This window comes from Trichosurus vulpecula, chromosome 7, assembly GCF_011100635.1.
Source record: "Trichosurus vulpecula isolate mTriVul1 chromosome 7, mTriVul1.pri, whole genome shotgun sequence".
NCBI lineage: Eukaryota > Metazoa > Chordata > Mammalia > Diprotodontia > Phalangeridae > Trichosurus > Trichosurus vulpecula.
The window spans coordinates 31,500,990-31,526,463 of record NC_050579.1 but is presented as its reverse complement, the minus strand read 5'-3'; the positions used below and the strand labels follow the sequence as shown (position 1 = coordinate 31,526,463).

The 25,474-nt window shown below is 41.5% G+C and overlaps 1 protein-coding gene across 4 annotated transcripts in view; it reads left to right on the top strand.

Moving 5' to 3' along the window:
• Nucleotides 1–19,269: 19,269 nt before the first annotated feature.
• The window catches only part of PAFAH1B1 (platelet activating factor acetylhydrolase 1b regulatory subunit 1), an 83,256-nt gene continuing 77,051 nt past the window's right edge, over nt 19,270–25,474 (top strand). For 2 of the 4 annotated variants that reach the window (XM_036769235.1, XM_036769236.1), the window contains exon 1: nt 19,270–19,637. The gene's annotated coding sequence lies outside the window, so the exon portion shown is untranslated. Of the gene's footprint in view, nt 19,638–19,704; nt 19,942–25,474 lie in introns of those variants that run through there. The other 2 variants (XM_036769237.1, XM_036769238.1) reach the window with 1 other exon arrangement.

Genomic DNA, 25,474 nt, shown 5'->3' with positions numbered 1-25,474 from the left:
CAAAGCAGGAAGATGTAGAAGAAATTATGAAGAGGAATATGTTTAGAGTGGAAAGATGAATTCAATTTAAGACATGTCAAGTTTGAGATACGTATAGAACCTCTAGAAGGAAATGTCTAATAGAGAGTTGGTGATATATTACTAGAACTTAGGACAGAGAGTAGACCTGGATTTATAGATTTGGGAATCAACATAAAGATGGTAACTGAACTCAGGGTAGTGGATAGGATCACCAATAGAGAAAGTACAGACATAAGAGAAGAGGGCCTAGGGCAGAGTTTGGGGGAACGACTACACTTAGTGGGCAGGAGGCAGATGATGATCTACCAAAGAAGATTGAGAAGGAGTGGTCAGGCAGGTAAGAGGAAAACCAGGAAAAAGCCATGCTAGCAAAACCCAGAAAGGAGAGAGTATTCCGTAGGAGGGAAAGCTTGTGTCAAATGATGCAGAGAGGTTTACAAGGATAAGGACTGAGAGAAGGCCATTGTATTTGCCAGTTAAGAGGTCACTGATAACTTTGGAGAGGTCAGTTTTATTTGAGAGATGAGGCTGGAAGCCAGATTACAAGGGGTTGCCAACAAAGAAGACAGGAAACAGAGGCAAGGAGTGAAGACAGATTTTCTGTTTGGCTAAGTTTGGCCAAGAAAAGAAGGGAAGATGTTGGATGATAGTTTAAGAGGATGGTAGGGTCAAATGGTTTTTGAGGATGGCAAAGTCCTGAGCAAATCTGTAGTCAGGAGAAAAGGAAACAGTAGATCATGGAGAGATGGAAGATTGGAGAAAGAGAAGCTGATTCTGGGAATAAACTCCAGGAGGTACAAGGAAGAGATGAAATAAAGCTAGAGGAGGACTAGGAACTCATGGTAAATATCCTCTCTTTTCTCAGTAATGTATAAGGCAAGGTCCTCTGTTGAGTCAACTCAACAAAACATTTAAGTACCTACTATGTCCCAGGCAGTGCTGAAAATACAAAGAAATGCAAAAACAGTCCCTGGCCATTCTAATGGGAGAGACAGTATGCACACCTCTAGAGACAAACAAAACATACAGGCAGTTCCAAAAGTTTTTGCGCAATTGTAACTTCATAACTTCACTAAGAGTTTTGGGGACAACCTGTATATAGAATAAATTGGAGATAGTCTCAGAGGAAAGGAACTAAGATTAAGAGACATCAAGAAAGACTTTTTTGTAGGAGGTGGGATTTTAGCTGAAACTTAAAGCCATGGAAGCCAGGAGTCAGAGATGAGGAGGGTGAGAAGTCCAGGCATGGCAGACAGCTTGTGAAAATTCAGTCAGAAGATGAAGTGTCGTGTATAACAACAAGGAGGCCAATGTCACTAGATCAGAGAGTAAAAGATAAGAAGAGGAAAGGTAGAAAGGGGCCAGGTTATGAAGGGCTTTAAAAGCCAAAAGATTTTATACATGATCCTAGAGCTAGTGGGAAGCCACTGGATTTACTGAATGGGAGAAGGATGTGATATAGTCATACCTGTGCTTTAGGAAGATCAGTCTGATAGCTTTGAATAGAGGGTGGACAAGAGTGGGGGAGAGAAGAGGGTAGAGGGGAGAGGCTCAAATTAGGTTACTGCAATAATTTGATGAAGAAGGGAGAAAGGCCACGTGGGTGGGAAAAGAATGGGGGACTGTGTGTGAGAGGCTAGAGGACAGAAGAAGCTTGCAACAGTTGCTGTTTGGAATTGCGATAGTCAACTAGGGAAGAGTTAAGAGGATTGCTTCTCTGCAGTGAGGATTCTGCTGAGAATAGATAACAGATTGTTAAGGGAGCACTTCGTAATAGACCCCCCCACCCCGCCTTCCCCACCCAAAAGTAGAATGGGCTGCTCTGGAAAGTGGTGAGTTCCCCATTCACTGAATGTCTTCAAACAGAAGCTGGATGACCACTTGCCAGGGTCCTAGTAAAGGGATTCTTATTTAGATACAGGTTGGACTAGCTGGCCTCTGAGGTCTTTTCCACTCTGATATTGTGATTCAGAGACACAACTACTTGGGTCCCAGAATGGTGCTTAGAGGAAAAGTGGCAAAGCATGTCTCCTCTGTCAATAAGCAGGGGATGTTATTAATGGCTCTCACATAGCTGTTGCTTTCCTCAAGAAATCTCATTTTAAGGTCCCAGGGCAGATATCTGTTTTTGTGCCAGGCTTAGCTTTGACTTTTATATTTGTATCCAGACTCTCGAACATTTATTCTCAGGGGCAGACTGAGCCCAAACGTAGTTATTGTCTTGCTTTGTCTTAAAAGAAACACTCATTTTTGACGGTGGGAGATGAGTATTAAAGGCTGGTGCCAAGCCCTGCTCCCAGTGGCATATTCTCAGGCTTTCCAGCTCATTCTTTTCAGGGGGTTGCATAAGCTGTACTGCCAAGCTTCCACAGATCAAGTCTTTGTATCATGGGGGAAGGAGGGATGTATCACTTCCAGCTGGGCAACTTGGATTGTTCTTTAACAGCCATTAATGGATCATCATCTCATATAATGGAGTCATAGACACTGGTCATCTAGAGTCAAGAGTTCAGATTGCAGCAGATCAAACCCACTGGACTTGTGCAATGACTTGTGCCAACCTTGCTCCTGGATGTTCAGAATCAATTCTGTAAAGTTGAATAATGTCAGGGCTACAAGGGGACCTTAGAGATCAACTTCAACCACCCCTACGGAGCACAGCATGAACCATGAGTAAATAAGAACTGGTAGGGCTACCCCCCTTCATTCTATTCAATTCAACAAGCATTAAGCACCTACTGCGTGGAAAGAGCACTGAATTTGGAGTAATGAGCTTGAAGTCATCAGAACAGTTCAAATCTTGGCTTTGCCTCTTCTTAATATTTGTGTGACATTGGCCAAGTTACTTTGCCATTCTGGGCCTCTGTTTCTTCATTATGTAAAATGAAGGGGTTGAACTAGATATCCTCTAAATTAAAGTCTCTTCCAGCTCTAGCTGTATGATCCTATGTGCCAAGCACTGTTAGGCAATGAGGATACAAAGACAAAAATGAAAGTCTCTCCTCTCAAGAAGCTTACATTCTAATTGGAGAAAAAGACATGTATAAAGAGCAGTAAATGCACAGTATATACAGAATCAATACAAAATTAGATTCAGGGTGAAAAGCATTGAATGTTCAATTTTACTGAAGATCACAGATCAGAGGAGGCTGTGGCAACAGGTTATTAAGAACATCCCAAGGAATTTTTCAGATGTAGGTTATTGTCTCCTATTCCGCCTAACCTCCTCCTCCCTGACCTTGTATCCCTTCTTCCTTATCTACCCAACCATCCCTACCACTCTGTTGCAAGTACACTAGTGGTCAAACTGAATCAAAGTACTACATTTTATATATGGCTAGCCAACTGCCTATTTCATAGTTATCTTTTCCTATATCATTCCATCATATAGAGTTCACTGAGACAGGATACAGTGGTCTTCTTTAGGTCTCTAAGAAAGAAGGCTTTGTTGGGAAACTCTCCTTCTTTGTCTTTGTTACTAAAGAAAGAAGGTCAGCCTTTTGCAAGGTACTTTGTCTTTTTAATTTATTTTTTTATTTTTGGTGTACAACACTCAGTTCCACAAGTTTTTGAGTTCCGAATTTTCTCCCCCCCTTTCTTTCCCCCCTCTAAGACAGCATGTAATCCTATATAGATTCTACATACACCTTCACATTAAACTTATTTTCACAACAGTCAAGTTGTAAAGAAGAATTATAACCAATGGAATGAACAATGAGAAAGAAGAAACAAAACCAAAAAAAAAGAGAGAGAGCAAACAGTTTGCCTCAATCTGCATTCAGACTCCATAATTCTTTCTCTGGATGTAGATAGCTTTTTCCATCATGAGTCTTTAGGAGCTGTCCTAGAACCTTTGCAAGATACTTTGTAAAACTTAAAATGTTATATAAATTCAAGCAGAATATAAGCTTCTCTAGGACATGGATTGTTTCATTTTTTTTGTCTTTGTATCCCTAGCAGAGTCTGCCACATAGTAAAGGCATGATAAATGCTTGTTGAACTGACTTGAATATCAGTTATTACAATTATTCCAATTACTGCATTATCTCAGCACTCAATCAATCCGCAAACATTTATTAAGTCCGTGTTATGTGGACTGGGGATAGAGAAACAAAAAATTTGATAGTCTTTGCCCACAAGGAGCTTATATTCTATCAGAAGAGACATTATCTACAAAAATGTTCAGAACAAATACATAGGTAATATAACGTTAAACTCAAAGGAAGGTGGGAGAGCACTAACATTTGGGAGAATTGGGAATTTCATGCAGAAGGAGGTGGATTGAGTTTTGAAGAAAGTAAGGGATTATACAAGCCTCAAGCGAGAAGGGAGAGTATTTCAGCCTTAGAGGGATGGCCAGTTCAAAGGCTTGGAGAAAGAAGATGGAATATTATGTATGAGGAAAAGGGAAGAACAGTTTGATTGGACCATAGAGTGCAGGAAGGGGAGTAATGGATAATATGGCTGGAAGGACAGGTTTAGTTTAGGTAGTGAATGGCATGAAAAGCTAAACAGGAGAGTTTATATTTTATCCTAGAAATAACAGGGAGCCCTGATAAAGTTTGAGGAGGAGAGTAACATAGTCATATACTTTAAGAAAATCACTTTGACAGATTGTGGAGTTTGGTTTGAGTGGGGGAGAGACAATGCAAGGACATGAAGTAGGAGGCCACTGCAATAATCCAAAGGAGCTGGAAGATGGCAGAATAGGTCAGAAAATTCCAAGCTCTCAAGATTCTCCCCCACAAAAGAGTTAAAATAGCACCTTAGGGTGAATAAAGTGTGGATGGAGACAAAGAAAAATAGTGGCACAACCCGGGACTTCCTCAGACAGTTTGAAAAGATCTGAAGAAAAGCCCCAGGACCAGGTTTATTCCTGCACGCTAAGTTCCGTTTTAACAAGAAGCTAGGAAGCTGCTTAAACAACTAGTAGCAAGTGCCGGGGTTGGTTGGTTTGAGAGGCTTCCTCGACCTCAACCACTGAACTTTTCACCCCAGGATAGTGATGGGAGTCAAGCGTTTGAGCCCAAGAAGATTGTGGGAACCTCAGCTGATGAGGAACGCTAGACCCAGCTGTGCTGCGAAGAGCTGTGGGGTTGAGAAGGAACCATCACAGGCCAGGTGAGTGCAGAAGCAGTAGGGCAGAAAGCCCCTGGCTGTGAGCACTTACGGAAGGTTGGAGGTTTGGCTTTGGTTCCAGGCTAGAGAAGAGAACTGAAGATCTGGGGCAAGAGGCACCAGTTCCCATATCCCGGGCTAGAGGTGATTACAAAAATCAGGTTATTACCACCAAAAAAAAATGCACAGGCAAAAGGGAAAGAATCCAACCATAGAAATCTATTATGGGAATAGAGATGACCAGGGTTCATCTTCAGAGGAGGATACTGAAGTAAAGAAACCCCCAAAGAGCAATGTCAAATGGTTACTTGCCCAAAAAGAATTTATAGAAGATCCTAAAAAAGACTTTAAAAATCAAATAACAGAGACGGAGGAAAAACTAAAAAAACAAAACAAAACAAACATAAAAATAATCCAAGAAAAACAAGAAGGTTATGAAAGGAAAGTCAACCAATTAGAAAAGGAGATCTAGAATCTCAAGGAGGAAAATGACACCTTGAAAATTAGAATTGGGCAAAGTGAAGCCAGTGAAATTATGAGAGATCAAGAAATAATTAAACAAAACATGAATAATGAAAAAATAGAAGAGAAAGTGAAACATCTTGTAAGAAAAACAACAGATTTGGAAAATAAATCAAGAAGAGAAAATATAAAAATAATTGGAGCAACTGAAAGTTATGATCAAAAAAACAATCTTGATACAATAATACAAGAAATAATTAAATAAAATTGTCCTGAAGCATTAGAACAAGGCAGGGAAGTAGAAATAGAAAAAAATCCATCGATCACCACTTAAAAGAGATCCTATGAGGAAAACTCATAGGAATATCATAGTCAAATTCCTGAACCCCCAGCTCAAGGATAAGTATTCAAAGCATCAAGATTAAAACAATTTAAATATGATGGTGCCATAATTAGAATTACACAAGACCTAGCAGCAGAGACATTAAAGGACCACAGGTCTTGGAACACAATATATGGAAGAGCAAAAGAACTTGGGCTCCGGCCGAAAATATCATACTCTTCAGAATTCAGTATTATCTTGAATGAAAAAAAATGGACATTTAATAAACCCTCAGACTTTAAAGACTTTGTTAAAAAAAATCCTCAACTTAATAGAAGATTCGATATACAAGAACCAAGAGAAATATAAAGTATATACCAAAGACTGACTATAAGGGCTTCATAAGAACAGACTGCTTACCTTTTATATAACATAAAATGTAAAATGTATGTCTAACATTTTTATTAATAATCATTGAGTTCATAAGAAAGAGGGGGATAAAACTGACTATGATATGAATTCAAAAAGTAAAACCATTTAGAAACAGCTAAAAGTAACTATTTTATAAAAAAGATGTGCAAGAAGAAGAAAGGATACAGAGGATTTAGATGGGGGAGGAGGGCTGGTAGTTCTGGTAACCTACTTTCATCAGGAATGGGTTTAAGAGGGAACAATACATATATATTTAGAAGAGTATAACTTCTAAATTTAGAAGAAATAAAATGGCAGGGGTATAGTGACGGGAGAGAAGACAAGGGAGTGATTAGGTAAGGGAGGGATTTTTAGAGGGGAGAATGAGGGAATAAGTAAAGGGAGTTTAGATTAATGGGAATGGGAGGATAGGGAAGGGATCCTTAGAGGGGGGAAGGCAAGGAATAGGAGGGCAGGGTGGTTGGTGGAGGAGGGGGGTTGGTAAGTAACAGGAAGGCAATGTGGCAGGCAGAAGTAAAATAGAGGAGGCAGGAGAGATAGGAAACAAAAGTTTTGTACAAACATAAAAAAAAGATCAGGAGTAGAGTATGTTTGGAGAATTATATGTCTATATACGCATGTATATATGTGTAAGTGTATGTATATATTTGAATGTGTATGTATATATCAAGAAACATATCTAAATTATATTGTAGCCTTCTGGGGGGAGGGGAAAAAAAGAACAAAGTTAAAAAGCGCACAGCAGAGAACAAAAGAAAACACAAGTAAGCAAAGAAAAGATGGACAATTCTCAACACAAGGTGTATTATTTATCATACAGGCTTCCTTGAAATGAAAATTTATTGTTATATACTCTCCTATGTTCTGCTATGCACATGGCATGCTTTTTTTTCTTACTTTATATTCAAGTTTCAATATTTAAGTTTGTGATATGTTTTTGTTTCTTTTCTCTATTTTGCATTTGTGTTCTGGTAAAATGAAATAAAAAACTGTTTAAAAAAATAAGTAATCCAAAGGAGGTGATGGAGGTCTGAACTAAGGTGGTAGAAATAAGTAGTGACAAGGGATGATTGCAAGAGATGTGTCTTGGGCAACTCACTGGATATGTGGGATATAGGAGAGTGAAGAATCAAAGATGATGACAGAGTTATGAACCTAGAAAATGAAGAATGGTGATGCTCTCAAAGGAAATAGGTAGAGAGTACAGCAGAGAGGTGAGTTTTTTGGGGAAATGGTAGCTAATAATACTAAAGGCTAGCATTTCTATAGTGCTTAAGCACTGGCAAAGTGCTTTATATATATATATCTCATTTGATCCTCACAACAACCTTGGGAATCAGGAATTTTAGAGATGAGGATATGTTGGATATGTTGAGTTTGAGGTGTCTATAGAACATCTGGTTTGAAATGTCTAATAGGAAGTTGAAGATACAGAAAGAGAGCTCAGGAGAGAAGCTGGGACTAGATACATAGTTCAGGGAACAATTTGTATAGCAATAGTAATTAAACTCATGGAAGCAGATGATGTCACCAAGGGAAAGAGTGGCCCAGAACATAGCCTTGGGGTACAACAACAGTTAGGGTGCATAATATGGATAATGAGCCATCAAATGAAACTGAGACGTGGTCAGTCAGGACAGAGAATCAGGAGAGAGTAGCCATAAAAACCTAGAGCAGAGAGACTACAGTCAGAGAAGATGGTCAACAATGTCAAATGTTGCAGAGGGGTCGAGAATGATGAGGACTGAGAAAAGAGATTGAGATGTACAAGAACTAATTAGTAAAGATGGGGAGATAACATTGAAATTGGGCTTAATGGTGAATGTCTGTGAGCCATTCTCTCATTCATAGATTCCTCTTGCTTCCAAGCTTTGGGAACGAGGGAAGGTTACAAGGTAGAATGAAAATTCAATTCACAGGATAATAGATTTAAAGATGAAAGGGAACATAAGAAAGAAGGGAACATAAGAAAGAAGGGAGCATAAGAAAGAAGTAAACAAGCATTTGTTAAGTACCTACTATGTGTAAGGTACTGTGTTAAATATCTGATCTCTTATTATTCTCATTTACAGTTGTGGAAACTGAGGCAGAGAGAGGTTAAGGGATTTATTTACTCAGGATTAATTTTTCTAGTTAAAAAGTGTCTGAGTCCAGATGTGAACTCACAGTTTTCCTGACTCCAGGCCCAGTGCTAACCTCTGAGCCACCTAGATATCAACTGGCCTAATATTCTATTTTACAAATGAAGGAGCTAAAGTCTAAAAAGGTAAAGTAATTTGCCCAAGGTTGGAGAATCAGTTAAACTCCACAGATACTCTCTAAAGCCACTTCCCGTGCCCAAAGGATGAGTCAAGGTTTGGAGGATACACACACTTTGGATGGTTCATAGATCCTGAAAGTCAGAGAGCATCTTGAGGCAAAGACATACAAAGATGATTATAAACCACAACAATGTATGCTCTATCTGTCAGAGAGATGCAAAACACTAGCTTGATGTGGGAATTTCAGGCATTTTGACAGCCTTGTGAAAGAGATGGCTTTGGGAGTGGGGAGAGTGCCTTTGTGTGTCCCTCAATCAGATCATAAAGGTGACCATCTGCTCCCCTCAAGTAGAGGAATGACTGCCTTCCTGTTTTGTTTTTTAATCAGTGCACTGTAATGGTTCACCTATTCAGAGAAAGAGGGAAGAGAAAAGTTCTGAGCATAGGGTATATGCTCTTGAGAATAGTTCTGGGTAGGTTACTGTAGCAGGGGATTTGAGCACCTGGAAGGGGAGATGAAGGTCCTCCAAGAGGAAAGCTTCATTTGATTCACAAGTTTGTCTTGTCTTGTCCCCGAGAGGTTCACAGACTGAACCCACACTGGGACTAGAAACTGGGGTTGAATAGACTGAGATGGTCACATGAATGGATTCTTGAAGTGGTTGGAAGAATTAGGAATATTAATTTTATAATCTATGTTTAAAAAAAAGGAAGAGCCCAATTAAAAAATCAAGGTCAGGTTATACATGGAAACCAAGACATTTTCCAGTGGTTGCTGGCCTTTAACCCATGAAATGGCTTCAGAAAATGGCTTACAACAGCCATTCCTTTGAGAGGACAGGATGAGCTACTAAAATTCAAGAAGTTCTATTTGGAGGATGAGAATATCCTGGCACATATCCTGGTTGTAATGAAAGTGTGATTAGTGGGAGGAGCACTGGCTTTGGAGTCAAGAGGACTTGAATTCAACTTCCACTTCAGTGACTATCTATGTGACCTTGGGAAATCACTTAACCTCTGTGGGCCTCAGCTTCTCTATCTGTAAATGGAGGGAGTTAGACTAGACAGACCTTCAGATCTAAATCCCTGCTCGCTCCTGTAAAAGTAACAGCCCAGCATGGCCTTGGCTACCTATTTGGGTGTCTCATTTTCCTCCTCTGTAGAATGAAGGAGTTGGATCAGATTCAGGGTTTTCAAACTTTTAAGTCACAGAAACTTTATATGGCAAACAAATTCACAAACCTTAGATTACATGGTCAAGTTTTACTGGTTATCTACTGCATCTTGGATCGCAACTAGAAGTGAAGGGGTTGGGGGAGAAGAGACTTGGAGATAGAGTGTTGTTTGGTTGTTGTCCATCGTGAACCAAATGACATCATTATGTTGGAGTCACGGCATTGTGCCTCTGACTGTGGCTGATCAGATCAATGCAAGCTTGAAAGGCTCTACAACAGGTTGGGCACAAATAGTCTATATGAACATTTACAGTAGAAATGTCTCTAAATTTGTGCATCTCATGTTTCTTTTGAGCTACTGCCATTTTGCTTTACTCACAGAGCACAGCACCTTCTTTAATGCCAGCACACCACACTGGGTAGTCCTGTGCCAGTGTCTCGCATATCTCACAATCAATCCTAAAGGTATCCAGAGAGACCTTGAGAGCATCCTTGTATCACTTCTTCTGACCTCTGAGTGCTTGCCTTGGAAAAGTTCTCTGTAAAATAGTCTTCCACGCAAACGTACATTTGGCATTCACAGAACATGGCCAGTTCATCGGAGTTGCACAATCTTCAGTAGAGTTTGAATGCTTAGCAGTTTAGCATGAGAAAGAACCTCAGGGTCTGGTACCTTGGCTTGCCAGATGATCATCTTCTTCTTAAGACAATTCAAATGGAAGCAATTCAGTTTCCTGGCGTGGCTGTAGCATATTGCCCAGGTTTCACAATCATATGACCAGGAGGTCAGCTCTGTAGACCTTCAGTCTGGTGCAGCCTAATATCTCTTCTCTCCTATACTTTCCTCTGGAGCCTCCCAAACACTGAGCTAGCTCTGGCAGTACAGGCATCAACCTCATCATATAAGTGAACTTATCGACAGCATTCAAAATATCTCCATTTACTATGACAAATGGTTCCATATATGGATGGTGTAGTGCTGGCTGGTAGAGAACCTCTGTTTTCTTGGTGAGGTCAAGCCAATATTAGCATAAGCAGCAGAGAATAAATTCATACTCTGTTGTGTCTCAGCCTCAGAGGCTGCATTGAGTGCACAATCATCTGTGAACAAAAAGTCATGCACCAACTTTCCCTCCACTTTAGACTTGGCTTGTAGCCTTTTTTTTTTTTTGAGATTTTTTTATTTTTAGTTTACAACACTCGGTTCTACATAGTTTTGAGTTCCAGATTTTCGTCCCCCCTCCTCCCTCCCTCCCCAAGACAGCATGGAATCCAACATATCTTCTACGTATAACTTCGCATTGAGCTTATTTACACACTAGTTAAGTTGTGAAGAATTATGACTAGTGGAATGAATTGGCTTGTAGCCTTTTCAAGTTAAAAAATTTACTGTCCCTGAGGTAGCTAACTGTGTTGGTAAGCAAAATGGGCTCTTAGCACTTAGTTCAACAAGTGCCCTTGAAGAGTTTGGCTTTGTTTCTTTTGAGTAATTCAGTGTATTTCATTGAGTCTTACTAAGTGCCAAGCCCCAGGCTCTAACCTCTATTAGGTGTTAACCTAACCTATGTGGATGTGAACCTCCCAGGGTCCTAAGGGGAGGGGCTAACTCAAGAGTCAATCATAGTAGCCTAAATTCTGGTCACTCAGATGACGTTTGATGATGTCTGAAGCCCTATAAGAAGAGAGGACAGGGCTATTTGTGAAGGGCTCTCACTTGTGCTGGTGTGCTGATACAGAGACTCTGGGCAGCTGGAGCTAAGGGCCCTCCAGCTTGTAACCTGGATGCTGAGACTTTGTTAAACTCTGGTAACTATGTATCGGGATTTGAATCAGACAAGGTCTGTCTGTTGATGTTTGTAATTTGTTTGTATTTGTTCTGAAGTTCAGGGTGCTGGCTTTTTCTCCTGAACTAAGTGAATGATATTTGTATGCTGAATTAAAGTAAGCTTGTCAACCCCTTAATGTTGCTTTCCTTAGTTAAGCAGATCAAAAGAACCTGTGCTTTTGCAGTGTGCTGGTAGTATGCTTGTTGTCGGGGTTGTGTTGGTCTTACACCCCCACAACAGCTGCTAGCCGGATCGTTGAAACACTAACCTTAATGCCTTTTTCATCATCCTTGAAGGCATCTAACAATACTATATCTACCATTCCTTGGTCTGAAACCACACTGGCTCTTGGGTAGATACAGTCCCATGCCATCTTTCATATTCTTAGATAGAAAGTTCTGATAGAAGTAAAAAGTGCTATGGCAAAATGAATAGCCAGACCATCTGGTGTGAGGGCTGGCCCAGCTCTTTTCAAGGCTGCTTTCCACATATATCTACCTGCTACCCAACTCTCACTTGTGGTGCCAAGAAGATACAATGTAATTTAGAGATGAAAGATAAAGGAAGGGCATTTTATTATTTTTAAAAGCAATTTCCTCACCCAAACGTTTAACATGAAAATGTGGTTATTATGGAAAACAGCTAGAGCCTAACTTTGGAGATGTAGGGTGACATGTTGTCATGGAAGTAATACCAGGTTAGGATTCATATCCCAGCTCTGCTCTCACTCTGTGATTCTGGGCATATTATTTACCTTTTCTGGGCTTCAGTTTCCTCTTCTGTAAAATTAAGGTGTTGGATGAAATGTTTCCTAAGGTCCCACTTCCAGTTCTAGATACTGTGATCACAACTCCACTTGATAAATTCTCACATAGTAATAACAACTAGCGTTTATATTGCTAGGGCTTTCAGATTTGCAAAGTGCTTTACAAATATTACCTCATTTATGGAAACCTAGCAAAGTGCTTTACAAATATTACCACATTTATGGAAACCTAGCAAGGCTTCCTCATGGTTCTGTAGAACACAGCTTGGAAAACTCTAAAGTGAACTAATTGTTCTCCAAAGTCCCTTCTAATTCTGAAAAGTTCCATAGAGAGTCTAAGTTGCCAAAAAAAAAAAAAAGGAAGGGGGTGGGGATGAGTGTTTGAGGGAGAAGGGAGTGCTTAGCTCAATAAACACATCTGCTAAGGAAATTGAGGAGTTATCATTTGGAGCTTAGTGAAGATGTACAAGGAAAGGAGTTGGAAATTTGTATGCTTGGCACCATTTCTACTCTATTCTCTGCCTTGGTTGGTCCTTTTTCTACCTTGGGAAGCTTTACAAAAAATCCAAATTTGCCCTTGGAATCATGCCATTTAGTTATAGCCATATGGCTTTCTCTGTGACCCTCTGCTAAAACCTCTAAATTAATACTTAATAATGAAATCCATGGACAGTCTCTCATGACATCCTTTATATTCTCAGAAAGTTCTGATAGAAGTAAAAAGTGCTATGGCAGAATGAATAGCCAGACCATTTTAGGTGATTTATTTATTTGGTCCTGATAAAGGCTGGTTTTCCCCAAGCTCCAATTTTTATAATCCTCTTCCTTCCATTCTTGACTCTCGTCTCCCCCAGTTCTGTTCCTTTTTCTGGTTAAGGGTGATTCTACCTGGGGATCTCTTCTTATCACCAATCTCCCTTTTACATGTATGAAGTACAAAACAGTGAAGGCAGCTTCTTTCTTTTCTCTAGCCCAATCATTCTCATATATTTAAGACAGGTGATGCCCTTGGCTAATTTTTGACATTCCTTTTTCTTTTATGGCATTTATTTTCTAAGGTGTTAGAGAAGATGACCTTTAAGGTTCTATCTCTACAATTCCATGAACTTATGCCAGCACTCTATAAATTAGTTTTGCTTTATATTTTTCTCAAAAGTAATAATCTATTCTTGAAATAAAATAATTGTGCACTTTGAATGACAAATCCAATTAAAAATACACTTGTACTATTTACATTTAAAAATGAATTTCGGGGCAGCTAGGTGGAGCACTGGCCCTGGAGTCAGGAGGATCTGAGTTCAAATGTGACCTCAGACACCTGACACACTTACTAGCTGTGTGACCTTGGGCAAGTTACTTAACCCCAATTGCCCTGCCCCCCCCCAAAATGAATTTCAATATATGTTTGTTTTCTCTGCATTTTCCTTTGTCCATTCACTGTGTATGTATAAAATAATATACATTATACATGTTATATATCTAAATATAAACAATGTGTATGTTTCTTTTTTTTTCTTCTTTGTATTACTTCATATTACTTTTAAAATTTCTCTATATTCCTCCACTTAGGATAGGGAGAAGGGATATAAAGGACAGGTGCTGGATCTATGGTTTCACTGGTGTAGAGAACTCTTGGATAAGGAAGTTCTACAAACGCCAAGTCAACACCTGTTCTGCATCCTATAGTCTAGTTTTAAGAGTGTTGGCTAGAGCACAGAGAGAGATTTGTTTATTCGCCCAGGGACACACAGCTAGTATGTGTGAGAGGCAGGACTTGTACTTGGCTCTCTGGCTCTGAGGCCAGCTTTCTATTCAGGAAGCTTCTTTACTTCACATATATTATTTTTTTAAATTGCATTGTAGTGCTCCACTTCATTGCTATATGTCTACTTCAATGGCTCTAGGATATCCTTAATGCAGGTACTCTACTGGTAGAGATCATAACCATATATGCCTTTTCAGTCAAAACCCCAAATGGGATCTACTCAATGGTCTCCTTGATAAGACAGTAGTTTCTGGCACTTAAGTCAATCTGTTATTCCTCACCTTTGCTATATGACTGGCCCACCTCCCTTTCTGGTCATATATGCTCTTGATATATGTTCTCTGCCACTTTTTGGATATGGTTGGCAATAGGGTATGACTCACCATGTACGCACTATGAGAAGATACCATTCAGCCATTTCTGTTTTTGGACACTTAGGTGATTTCCCTATTGGGTTTTTTTGGTGGGTAATGAAAAATAATGCTGCCATAAATATCTTTGAAAATATAATTTCTCCCCATCTTTATTTTTCCATAACCACAATTTCTGGAGCAAATTTCAATATTTGAATTATTGGGGTTATTTTTTTTTAAAACTCTCCTATGCCATCAAACTGTTTTCCTAAAGGATTTTTTTTAAACCAATGTGCGATTTCACCAGCAATGTAAGTGATCACTCACAGCCCTATCCCATGTTTAACTGTCACTGTTATTTTTGCCAATTTGGTGTGAAAATTATAATTTACATTTTTTATTAGCAGAGATGAATATTTTTTCTATTTCTAAATGTGTCTTTTTAGAAATAATTTTATATTCTTGACCCTTTTATTCACTGGAGATGGAAAACCCTTGAATATTTGCATCATGATATTCTTTATGATTTATGTTTTTAAATGGTGTTTTGACTCCACTGAGTCCTTAAAATTCATTTCATAGGCAAAATTAAAATTTAAAAAAGCCAGACATCATGCTATATATTTTCAAGTTGTGTTTCACCCTTTTAATTTCCTTTGATTTGTTTTCGTGTTCTATTTTTATGATACATCAGAGTGCTATGATTCTCAAGGGAAAAATGACTGATCCAGCAGGACCGGTGCTAAGTCCAGACCTAAGGGAGAAGCAGGCATCTCTATTAATTGGTCTACATATGTTAAAGATGAATGAATCTCTCTTGCAAATGTGTCCTTTACCATCAGAGTGGTCACAACATTCCTTATACCTCTTTATATTTGAAAACAAAATCTTGTCCATTTTCTACTGACTTTATCAAGTGTAAATACATCATAACATATACTCCTATAAATAATACAGGATAGTTTCATTCTGGGGAGGGAATCATTTTCAAATTTGTGCAAGTGGGCCTTTCCTCATAGATGGCAGATTTTTGTCAGGGAAACATTTCTGAAAATGTTTTGCCCCAGTACAATTTTCAAAAATTGTTTCCACTAATCAGTCTATTTGATATTTCCAAGTCTTTGAACATACATTAATTTTTCTGTAGCAACTGCAACAAAGGTTTCAATTTTGGAAGTGTCTGCTGGCCAAATAAATGCTTGCAACCTAAGTGGATTGGTGAGCTGTTAGATTGTAGCAAATAAAGTAGGTGTTTCTCTTTAATGCTTCCTCTATCCCCACAAAATCCAGGACATCTGCTCCTTTATCCATCCCCAAGAAACATGTAGTAGCTGTTGTTGTATTAAGTCTTTCCATATTTTAATTTAAGGACATATATAGATGTCCCTTAAATCTTCATACTCAACAGGAGAGGAGATTGCATTAGGAAGCATCCATCATCTTATTCATCATGACCAAAAGTGCCCACAAGCATCTGATAGCCCACAATACAAAAAGTAGCACATATGCTGATACACAAAGGTCCTTCAGGTATTTTTTGAATTGAGTTTCAGAAATTCACAAACCAAAAAGGGGGCCAACAGTTTCAATTCTTCCCCTTCAAGGGAATTCTTTAAAATTCTTTTAAAAAGGCATTCTGAAAATGAAATCATATCTTAAGGTTAGTTTAGATCACAGTTGCCCAGTACCACTTTAATTATTTCTAACCACAGGATAAGGATATGAGTTGGGTCTAAGAACACAGGTTGGACTGGCTAACACTAATTATCCTTATTCAATTAGAAACATAATTATTTATTTATACTAATTCTGTGATCTTTCAAGAGAAAATGTTGAGTTTTAGAGCAAGCATTTAAAAAATAAAGTAGACTTGATTTACTCAGTTGTTTAAATATTAAACATCTTGGTATTGGGCAATGATAAATATTTTAAAAGGCTAAAATGAAAGGGTGGGCTCTTAGAGCAAAGGATGTGTTAATTTACTGAGATGCTTATTGACTTATATTGAGTCAGTTGGTAACAATGTCAAGTAGGGTCTGGAATTTCACTGGATTGCTTTGTCAAACTGTACTGATAGAGAATCTGAGAATTATATAGCTGGATTGGTGCTTTCAGAGATCATCTACCCCGCTGGGCTGTTCCAGGAGATTTAGCACCTCTGGTGTGAGAGCTTACTGAGCCCTTTTCAGGGCTGCTCATCCACTTTTGGTGTCTACCTTTCACCCAAGTCTCACTTGTGGCTCCAAGAAGGCACAGCATGCACATCATCCACACCCTGGTAAATCTGTCTTGGCAGACAGGCTAAACCAGGTTGAGGCTTCAAACCTGTAGGCAGAGTTACTGGGGATGTCTAACTCCCTTTCCCCTACACACAATGGACAGCTTAGAGCTTGGTCAGATATTGAAGATGCCAAGATCATCTACTTTATCCTGGGCCATTAGTAGTCATCCTGACTTTTGTCTTGGAACTGGACTTGGATGACTCTGGAAGAGACTGAGGCTGATGACTTTGCACAACTCTGCCTCACTCAAATCCAATTCATGTGCAAGTCAAGACATTACCCTGTGATATCATTGGTCCTCTTCAAAACAACAACAACAACAAAGGAAGAACAGTTTTCTGGCTACAGAGAGGTGAAATGTCCAAACAAGTGATGCAGTTGTTGCTTGTCATGCACCTACTACGTGGCAACCCAGATGTGCCTGGCCCTGGAATTGGTACAAAGATTTAAAAAAAAAAATCAACCAAAGGAGGTTTGCCCTTGCGGAATTTATAATCCAGTATTCCGTTTGAATATCTGAAGGGACAGAAACACTCAGGGACTAACTAGGACCTTAAATTTTAATCCCATTCAACAAACTAAAATTCACCAATGAGCTATTAAATATCTACTATATGTGAGGCACTGAACACATGAAGAAAAAATAGCTGCTGTTTTCACATGTTCCTGGATTTCAATGGGAACTGATAGAACAGTATGTCAAAATTCAAGCCTGAAGGAGGAAGATTTCACCCACCTTTCCAAGGATCCTTTCAACTGGGGATGAAATTTCTGACTCTGTCAGACTTTTAGTGAAGTACCCTTTATTCCTGGGAATTTGCCCGCCCAATCTTGCCAAGGTGGATGCATGGTCTATCAGTATCTAGACTCTGAATCTCAAATATGACTTCCTCACTGTCAACTAAGGGAAAAGCTGCCTAGAACAGGTTAGTCAGATATCCTAGAGGAACCTCTCTGTCACCAATATTTCATCACAAAAGCAACCAAAATGAAAGGATGTAATATAACAACTCACCTGACAACTGCTCACACTTTTATGGTATTTGAAGATTTGCAAAACATTTTCATGCTGTTTCAAACCAGAAAAGAGGCCAGAAGAAATTAAAGCACTGACAGGAAAAGAAAGGAGCATTTTCTCTGGGCCTGAACCCATGGCTTCATGACTGCATACAATTCAGATGTGAGCTATGGAACTTGAATCAAACCCATCATGCAAATTAGAGTCATTAACAGTCGGGTCCTTAGCCTCCAGCTTTAAGTCCAGAAGGTCACCCCAACCTCCCAAGCCCATAGATTTCATTCCTTTTTTTTCAAACGGAGAAAGAAACAGGGGCCAAACCAGGGCAGGAGACAAAACTTAAGAAGGGGGAAGCCCTGGCATCCCAGAAATCAGGCCTCGAGCTCTGAGTGATAACTCGCTGGAGGGGATGCCATAGCTACAGCCAGTTCAGTCTCAGCTTGATTTAAACTTTCTTCCTCAAATCCCACATTTTAGCTGTAGGCTGTATTGCCTCAGTTTCTCTGTCTGGATCATCTCTCTGCATCTCTCTCTGCTGGAGCTCAGATGAAGTGATTAAAGGGAAACTCCGAAGAAATGTTGGTTATCACTGGTCTGTCTCCTTACCATACAAAGCTTTGGTCAATCACCAAGGCCCTTATTATTTGCAATGTCTCTGGCCTCTCGGTTTTGGGAGCTGAAAAAGGAATCGAACGTGAAGAGCTTTGGAATCTCGAAGGCGCTGTCTAAATGTCAGTAAGAGGCGGCACGGCCAGTGCTGAGACGGGCCGCCTGCAGCCAGGAGGGCCCTGGGTTCCAGTGCTCCTCTCAGCGTGCACCGCCCCCCGCCCCCGGGCTCCCGAAGCCTACGGGTGACCTGTCGGCGCAGGTGCTGACCTGCCCTGGCGGAGAGAGCTCCCCCCCACCCCCATCGCCCCGGGAGCACCCTCTGCCAATGAGATGACGGGTCTCTGCTGCCCGTCCCCCTCAACGTCGGGTATTATGCGGGGTATCCCCCGCTCTAAGGAGACCATTACGTAAAGCGCTCTGCAGAGCTGCAAGCTGGGGGAGCCAGTCACGGTCAGTGAAGATGATGGCCAGGTGGGGGAGGGGGTCCTCTGCGGGCCCCGGGCCCCGAGGCTGCGGCTGCCGCGGCTCGGGCCAGGCTCCCGGGCCCGAGAGCTGAGGGCGGGACTGGGAGGGGCCGCAGAGGGCCGGCTTCCATTCGGTGACGCGCAGCCCGGGAAGCGCGTCGAGCCGGGGTGACGGCAGCTCCCTGCAGGCCCGGGCCCCACGCATGCGCCGTCGGCTCCTCCTCCCCCTCCCTCCTCGGCCGGTCTGGGGCGGCGGCGGCGCGGTGACGTCAGGGCGCTGGGGCAGCTCCTGTGACAGACCGAGCCGGAGCGGCGGGGCGGGGGTGGCGGCGGCGGGCAGCGGCGGTAGTAGAACCGAGGAGGTGGGAGGGGAAAAGAAAGCGAACAGGCCGACGAAAAGAACGGACGAAACGAGGGAAGGCACAAGGCCGAAAGGAGGGGGGAGCGCGCGCGAGCGACAGAGTCAGACCCGAGCGGGAGCCAAGGCCGCGAGCGCCGGCCGGACTGCGGCGCGAGCCCCCGAACGGCTGAGGAGCCGCGCGCGCGCGCCCGCTCCCCTCCCCCCTGCGCCCGCCAGCCCGCCCCGGGCCGGGGCCCTGCGCGCCAGCTCCCCTCTTCCCCTCCCTCCCTTCCCTCCTCCCTCCCTCCCTCCTCCCTTCCCCTCCCTCCTCCCTCCCCTCCTCCCCTCCCCCGCCGGTGGATGGGAGTGAAGGACGGAAGAGGCCACACCGAGGCGGCGGCGGCGACGGCGACGGGCTCTCGGGTAAGGCGGCGGCCGGGGCCTGCCCTCGGGCTGGTTTCTTTCTCCCCCCCTCCCCCTCCCCCTCCTCGGGCGGCGCCGGCGCAGGCTGCGGCCCGGGCTAGGGCTCGGGCTCCGCAGGCGATGTGGCCGCGCCGGTTCCCTCCCTCCTCCTCTTCCACCTCCTCCTCCTCCTCTTCTTCCTCCTCCTCCACCTCCTCCTCCCCAGCTTCCCTCCCTGCCCCCTCCCTCCCGCTCCCCTCCCCCCGCCGCCTCCTCCTCCTTCTTCTCTCCTCGCTCTCAAAATGGCGGCCGCGGCGGCCGTTGGGTGAGAGACCCGGGAGGGGCGGGAGGGGGCGGCCCGGGGCCGGGGCCCGGCGGCGGAGGGGGGAGGGGGGCACGGAGGGGGTAGCCCCGCCCGCGCCGTGGAGGGAAGAGCGGGGAAGGAAAAGATGCCCCCCAGTGACTTTGCAGGAAGACCGAGGGGAGGAGGAGGAAGAGGAGGAAGGCTCGGGGAACAGGTTTCTAGTCCCCGGGGCCCCGAGGGGAGGGGTTCGCCCCGACATCCCGACCCGAGCGGCTGGGGAGCGAGGGAGCCCCTGGGCCCGCGCTGCCGCGGCGCTCCAGGCCTGTCCAGACGGCCTCCACCACGGGCGCAGAGCCGGCCTCCCCGCCCCCCCCCCCAGCCGGGAGGGGTTATCCGAAAGCCCCCCCCCTCCGCGTTCCCCAGCAGCAGCCTGCGACCGGATTGGGCGAGGTGCTTGTTCTACCTGATGGGGCTCCTTCCCTGAAGCTGGGGTGGGGGGGGCTTAAATGGTGGTGGCCCTCGGGTTCGGGGTCCTCTGCCATTTTCCCACCCTGCCCATTTGGGGACATAAAGCATCTCTGTGTTATTAGTCCCCGCCCGACCCCCCACGACCCCCCTGCCCTCTCAGGTGAGAAAATGGCCCAAAAGGCGGGTGGTCAAGTTGTTATAGGGACTAGAAGAGCATCCCTGAAACACGAAGACCATCTGGGAGAGGTGGTTGTCCATTTCTGCGGGTGGAGGCGTCAGAAGGTGTCTTTGCTTTATTTATTAGGTACTCGGTCATTGCTTAGTGACTTGGCAAGAAACTCATTGCGAGGAGGGTAGGAAATTTCCCTTTTGAATTGGGGGGTGGGCAGCCAGCTTAGAATCCTTGGTAGGGTAAGAAATTTGTGTTTTGGGGGAGAAGGGCCTGGTTTGTGTTTTCTTGTTTAAGGAGGGGAGATGTAAATACCAAGAGTTCCTCCTCCCCTTTATTTTAAAGAGGTGATAAAGAGAGAATGAAGATATTTTTTGTAATTTTGATTTTTATATACATAAAAGATCTCTGCCATCAGAATGATGTAAAGATTAAGTGCAAAATTACTGCAGGTTTTTTTTTTATTATATTCTTGTTTGGGGGTGGGGTTGTTTTGTGCATTTCCTTTTGAGGATAGGGTGGAGGAGACAGTACTTGGGCCTTTGATACCAATAATAATGTCATCCCTCTCCCTTTGCTGTGGTAGCGTTTGGGTAAAATTTTTCTACTGCAGCAGGGCTTGGTTGTTGCAGGTCAAATCCTTTATCAAGAGAACAACCCTTTTTGGTTGCAGTAGGGAATGAAATAAGGCTGATTCCGCATTGAGAGCTTTCTTTGACCTTTTATTTTACCCAATCTTTGTGACTGAAACATGCTAATTATATATCACCTTAATGGGTGATATTATTAAAGCTTGTCATTTCACAAAATAGGGGACACGTAAATCTCAGTTATTGAATGTGTATTTGGGTTGGTTAATTTATAAAAAAAAGGATCCTTCTGTGTTTAGGGTATCAAAGAGGGGAGAGTAAGTAGCCTGCTAAAAATGACCTGAAGCTGAGCATGATGTAAAATAAAAAAAGATTATTTTGAAAAATTCTTCAAATACATGCTTGAATTAGCAGAGTTCTAATTTCTGTACATCCCTCGATTTTTAAATCCCCCTCCCCTTGGAAGAAAAAAACTGGATAATATTTGCGGATGCTGCGTACAACCTTTGAGAAGACTGGGTGGAGTAAGGAAGCTGGGAAATGGCTAGATTGCCCTTTCATTGCATTTTTCTCTTGCTTGTTTTTTGTTGGGCTGTTTTAATATTAATTGCAGCAATAATTGTATTTCTACATAGTAAACCTAATAGCAAAAGGGACTTTGTTAAATAATCTGATGCTCTTGGTTTCTATCATTTTTGTAGAGTCAGTCACTTTTCTAAAGCAGGCACTTACTGCTTGGTTATATGTTTTATATTTAGATGTTTTAATTTTTTTATTGTTTTATTCAGATGCCCGTGAATGTATCTTTTCTAGAAATAAAAATATAGAAAAATGATAGCCAGACATATTGCTGAAATCCAAAGGTGAATGCCACAAAATTTTTTTTAGTGTAGTTCAGTATAAACTGGCATTTACCTACATCTGTTTGTGAAATTTTTACTCAATGAGCATTAAGACCACAACATAAAGCATAAAATAGTCGCTGTAAACGCTAGTTAGCATTAACCTTTTCTCTATGCTGCCCCCAGAAGGGCAGTTTTTTTGTAAAGGTACCACCATAAAAGGGGGGTAGGTGACTTAAATATTTTGAATCAAAGAACTATGCAAAATGAAATCTTAAAAGGAGTTTGAGATTTGAGTTCTAAGAGTTGATTTTTCTTCACCACTGATTTATGTGGTATGTGATTCACTAATTTAGTTCTCTTTTCACGGTTTATGTAGGTGTAATTAGAAAAAAGACAAGAGGAAAGTAGAATTTCCTTAAAAGAATACATTGTGTGGATAAAGTTAAGAATTCAAGATAATATTAAAAATCTTTCACACCCCCAGCTAAGACATTGGTAATGTTCACTATACTAATAATGATCTTGTTTGATAGGTTTTTTTTTTTTGGTTGATTTTGAGATTTAGGTTGCTTTGGCTTTTGGGTAAAATACCTATTTGTTATCAAATGTGGTGTTTCTAATGTACAAGAATTTGAGCTTTGCAAGATCTTTGTCTTGATTTGTAGATTTTTTTTTTTTTAAGTGTGGGGTGGCCTAATGGAAAGGCCATGCCAGAGTGAACTTCAGGCTACTTGATTCACTTCTAAGGGTCTGTTTCCTTTTTTGTCAAATGAAGAGGCTTAGTGAAATATGCCTTAAGGTGCCTTCCACTTTTAAAAATTACATTCTTCTGTGAGGTCAATTTTTAGAAGTCTTTTTTAGTTAATAAAATTCAGCATAAGTTTGAGAACTTCCTCTGTCTAGTAGTTATATGTAATGTATTTTTGGATAAATGTCCCTAGGATAGAGAGTTTGAGAAATTTCAGGGGGAAAAATAATACCACACTTTTCTTTTTTTCTCTTATTAAAGGGTTTAAATTCCATGTTCCATCTGAATGAATCTTCAGAGTGATGTACTAAACAATAGAGAACTTGAATTACCTTATGGCTTTTTTTCTTCTGAGTTTGTCATCAGGAAGGTAGAATTTCTTGACCTGCAATGAAAAAAAAAACCCAAACTTTACTACATATACTATATAGTCAGATTGGTGGCACTCTGGATAGACCACCAAGCCTGGAGTCAAGAAGACCTGAGTTCAAATCTTGCCTCAGATACTTACTAGAAGTATGACCTGGGACAAGTCACTTAAACCTTTTTGCCTCAGTTTCCTCATCTGTAAAATGAGTTGGAGAAAGAAATGGCAAACCATTCCAATATGTTTGCCAAGAAAACCCCAAGTGGGGTCATAAAGATTTGGACACGACTAAAACCACTCAACAATAACAAATATAGTCAGATTATGGTTTGATCAGATATATTAATCATAGAATCATAAGAGTCTAATCACTATTTGGATGAAGGTCACCTAAGGAAAACCTAGATGTCAGACTCCCTTTTGATACTATTCTCCTTGGGTTCCCAAGGAGTGACTCAGCCGGTGGGACTTGGTGGTGTTCTTTGGCTGAAAACCGATGACCATGGGTCTGCTTGGTTCTAAAGATCTTTCTAATTGCCTGAGTATAGCATTTTCCCCTATATTCTAGAAGGACTACAATTCATTAGAAAATCTGGTAGTTACTTTTTCTTCACTAGCTACAACACTATGTCTTCTTCACCTAAGAAATTTGTTGTTGTTGTGCTTAAGTTATGCTTAATGTGTGTTTTCATATATGTTTGAATAGAAGCAAAGATTTTTATCAGTCTTTTGAAAAAGCTTAGTAAAGGGTGAACTCCATTCGTTGAAAGTTAAGATTACAGAACTACCCTTTTGGTATGACCCTTAAGCTAGTTGCTTGAATTGAACCTTAGTTTTTACCTTCTTCAAATGTATAATATTTACTTCTCCTATCCACACCTAGAAGTTAATTAATATTTGTGAAATCCTTTGCAACCTTAGGATAAAGGCATCACAAATAACTATTATTTTGATTTACAGTTTTCTTTTTTTTAAGATGCTGGATTTTAGCACAAGCTTGTCCTACCTGGTTGGAATTATCTATGTATCTCTAAAATACCTGCCACTTTTTAGTGAGGTGTGTAATCCCTTAAAGTTACTATTACAATTATACATTCCCTTAGCACCTTATGTTTCAAAGTACTTTTATTGTCATTTGTTCTCCCAAGCACTCTTTGAGATGGGTTATTAATATATACATATATACAGGGAAGCCTCTACCAAGGTCATATGGCAGGTTAGTAGGGGAGAAAGGAATAAATTTAACAGGCCCTAAGTCAACAGTGTATTACTTAGCTCCTGAGCCACTTTAAAATGCTTTTGTGTGTATGGTCCAGCACATTCTTTTTCTTTTTATTCAAAATTGCATCATATAGGTTGACAGCTGGAAGGAACCTTTGGTTTCATGTTCTCTGGTACCTAGGCTATCTTCCTATGTCTAGCTAGCTTAAATCTCACCCCTTTAATGAAGCCTTACTTAATTTCTACAGTTTTCGTTGATCACTTCGCCCCTCCACCCCAACCCATAACACTTAACTGTATCACTCCTCTTACTATTCATATGCTGTCTTATTTGTTACATATTTTTTGTTTATAATAAAGTTGCTTAAGGGCAGGAAGTTTTGAATCCCTTACAGTGCTGAGCAGAGGTCAGCAGAAGGTCATCAACCAATACTTATTAAATGAAACAGGATAAAAGAAAAATTACCCATTCTTATTTTAGAGTTCTTTATGTTAGTCAACTTTCAGTGCATTTTAGTAACGTTGCAAGTAATGGGAGGGTATGTTTCCCCTGGAGAAGTTGTGCCACAGGGAACAAGATCACAAGTATGGGTGAAATGTTATAAGAAATTTGTTATAAGAAATACTGACCCAGCTGAGCAAATTATCCATGGAATACGGTTATCGCTTCTCAATCCCTTACATTCTAGCTTTCCAGCCTTACTACTGAAACTACTTGAAGACTACTCACTTCTTAATTGCTAAACCCAGTAGTTTTTTCTCGGTCCTCATCTTCTGCCAAATTTAATACTCTTGACTACTCCCTCCTTGGGTTTTCGTGACACTATTTTTCTCTTCTGGTTCTCTCCATTCCTAGTCTCCTTTAATGGATCATTTTCCATGCTCCAACTTAGCATCATGCGTGTACCCCAAGATTCTGTCCTGGGCCCTCTTCTCTACTCCCTTGGTGACTTCAGCAGCTCCCATGAGTTCCATTACTCTACCTTTGGAGATCACTCCTAAATCAGTAGTCCAGCCCTCAGTTATCTTTTTAGCTTCCAGTCTGTACTACCTTGTAGTCTGGGGTCATCTCTGATTCTTCTCCCTTTCTCTTATCTTCTGAATCTCAGCAATTGCCAAGTCATGACAGTTCTATTTCCTGAACCT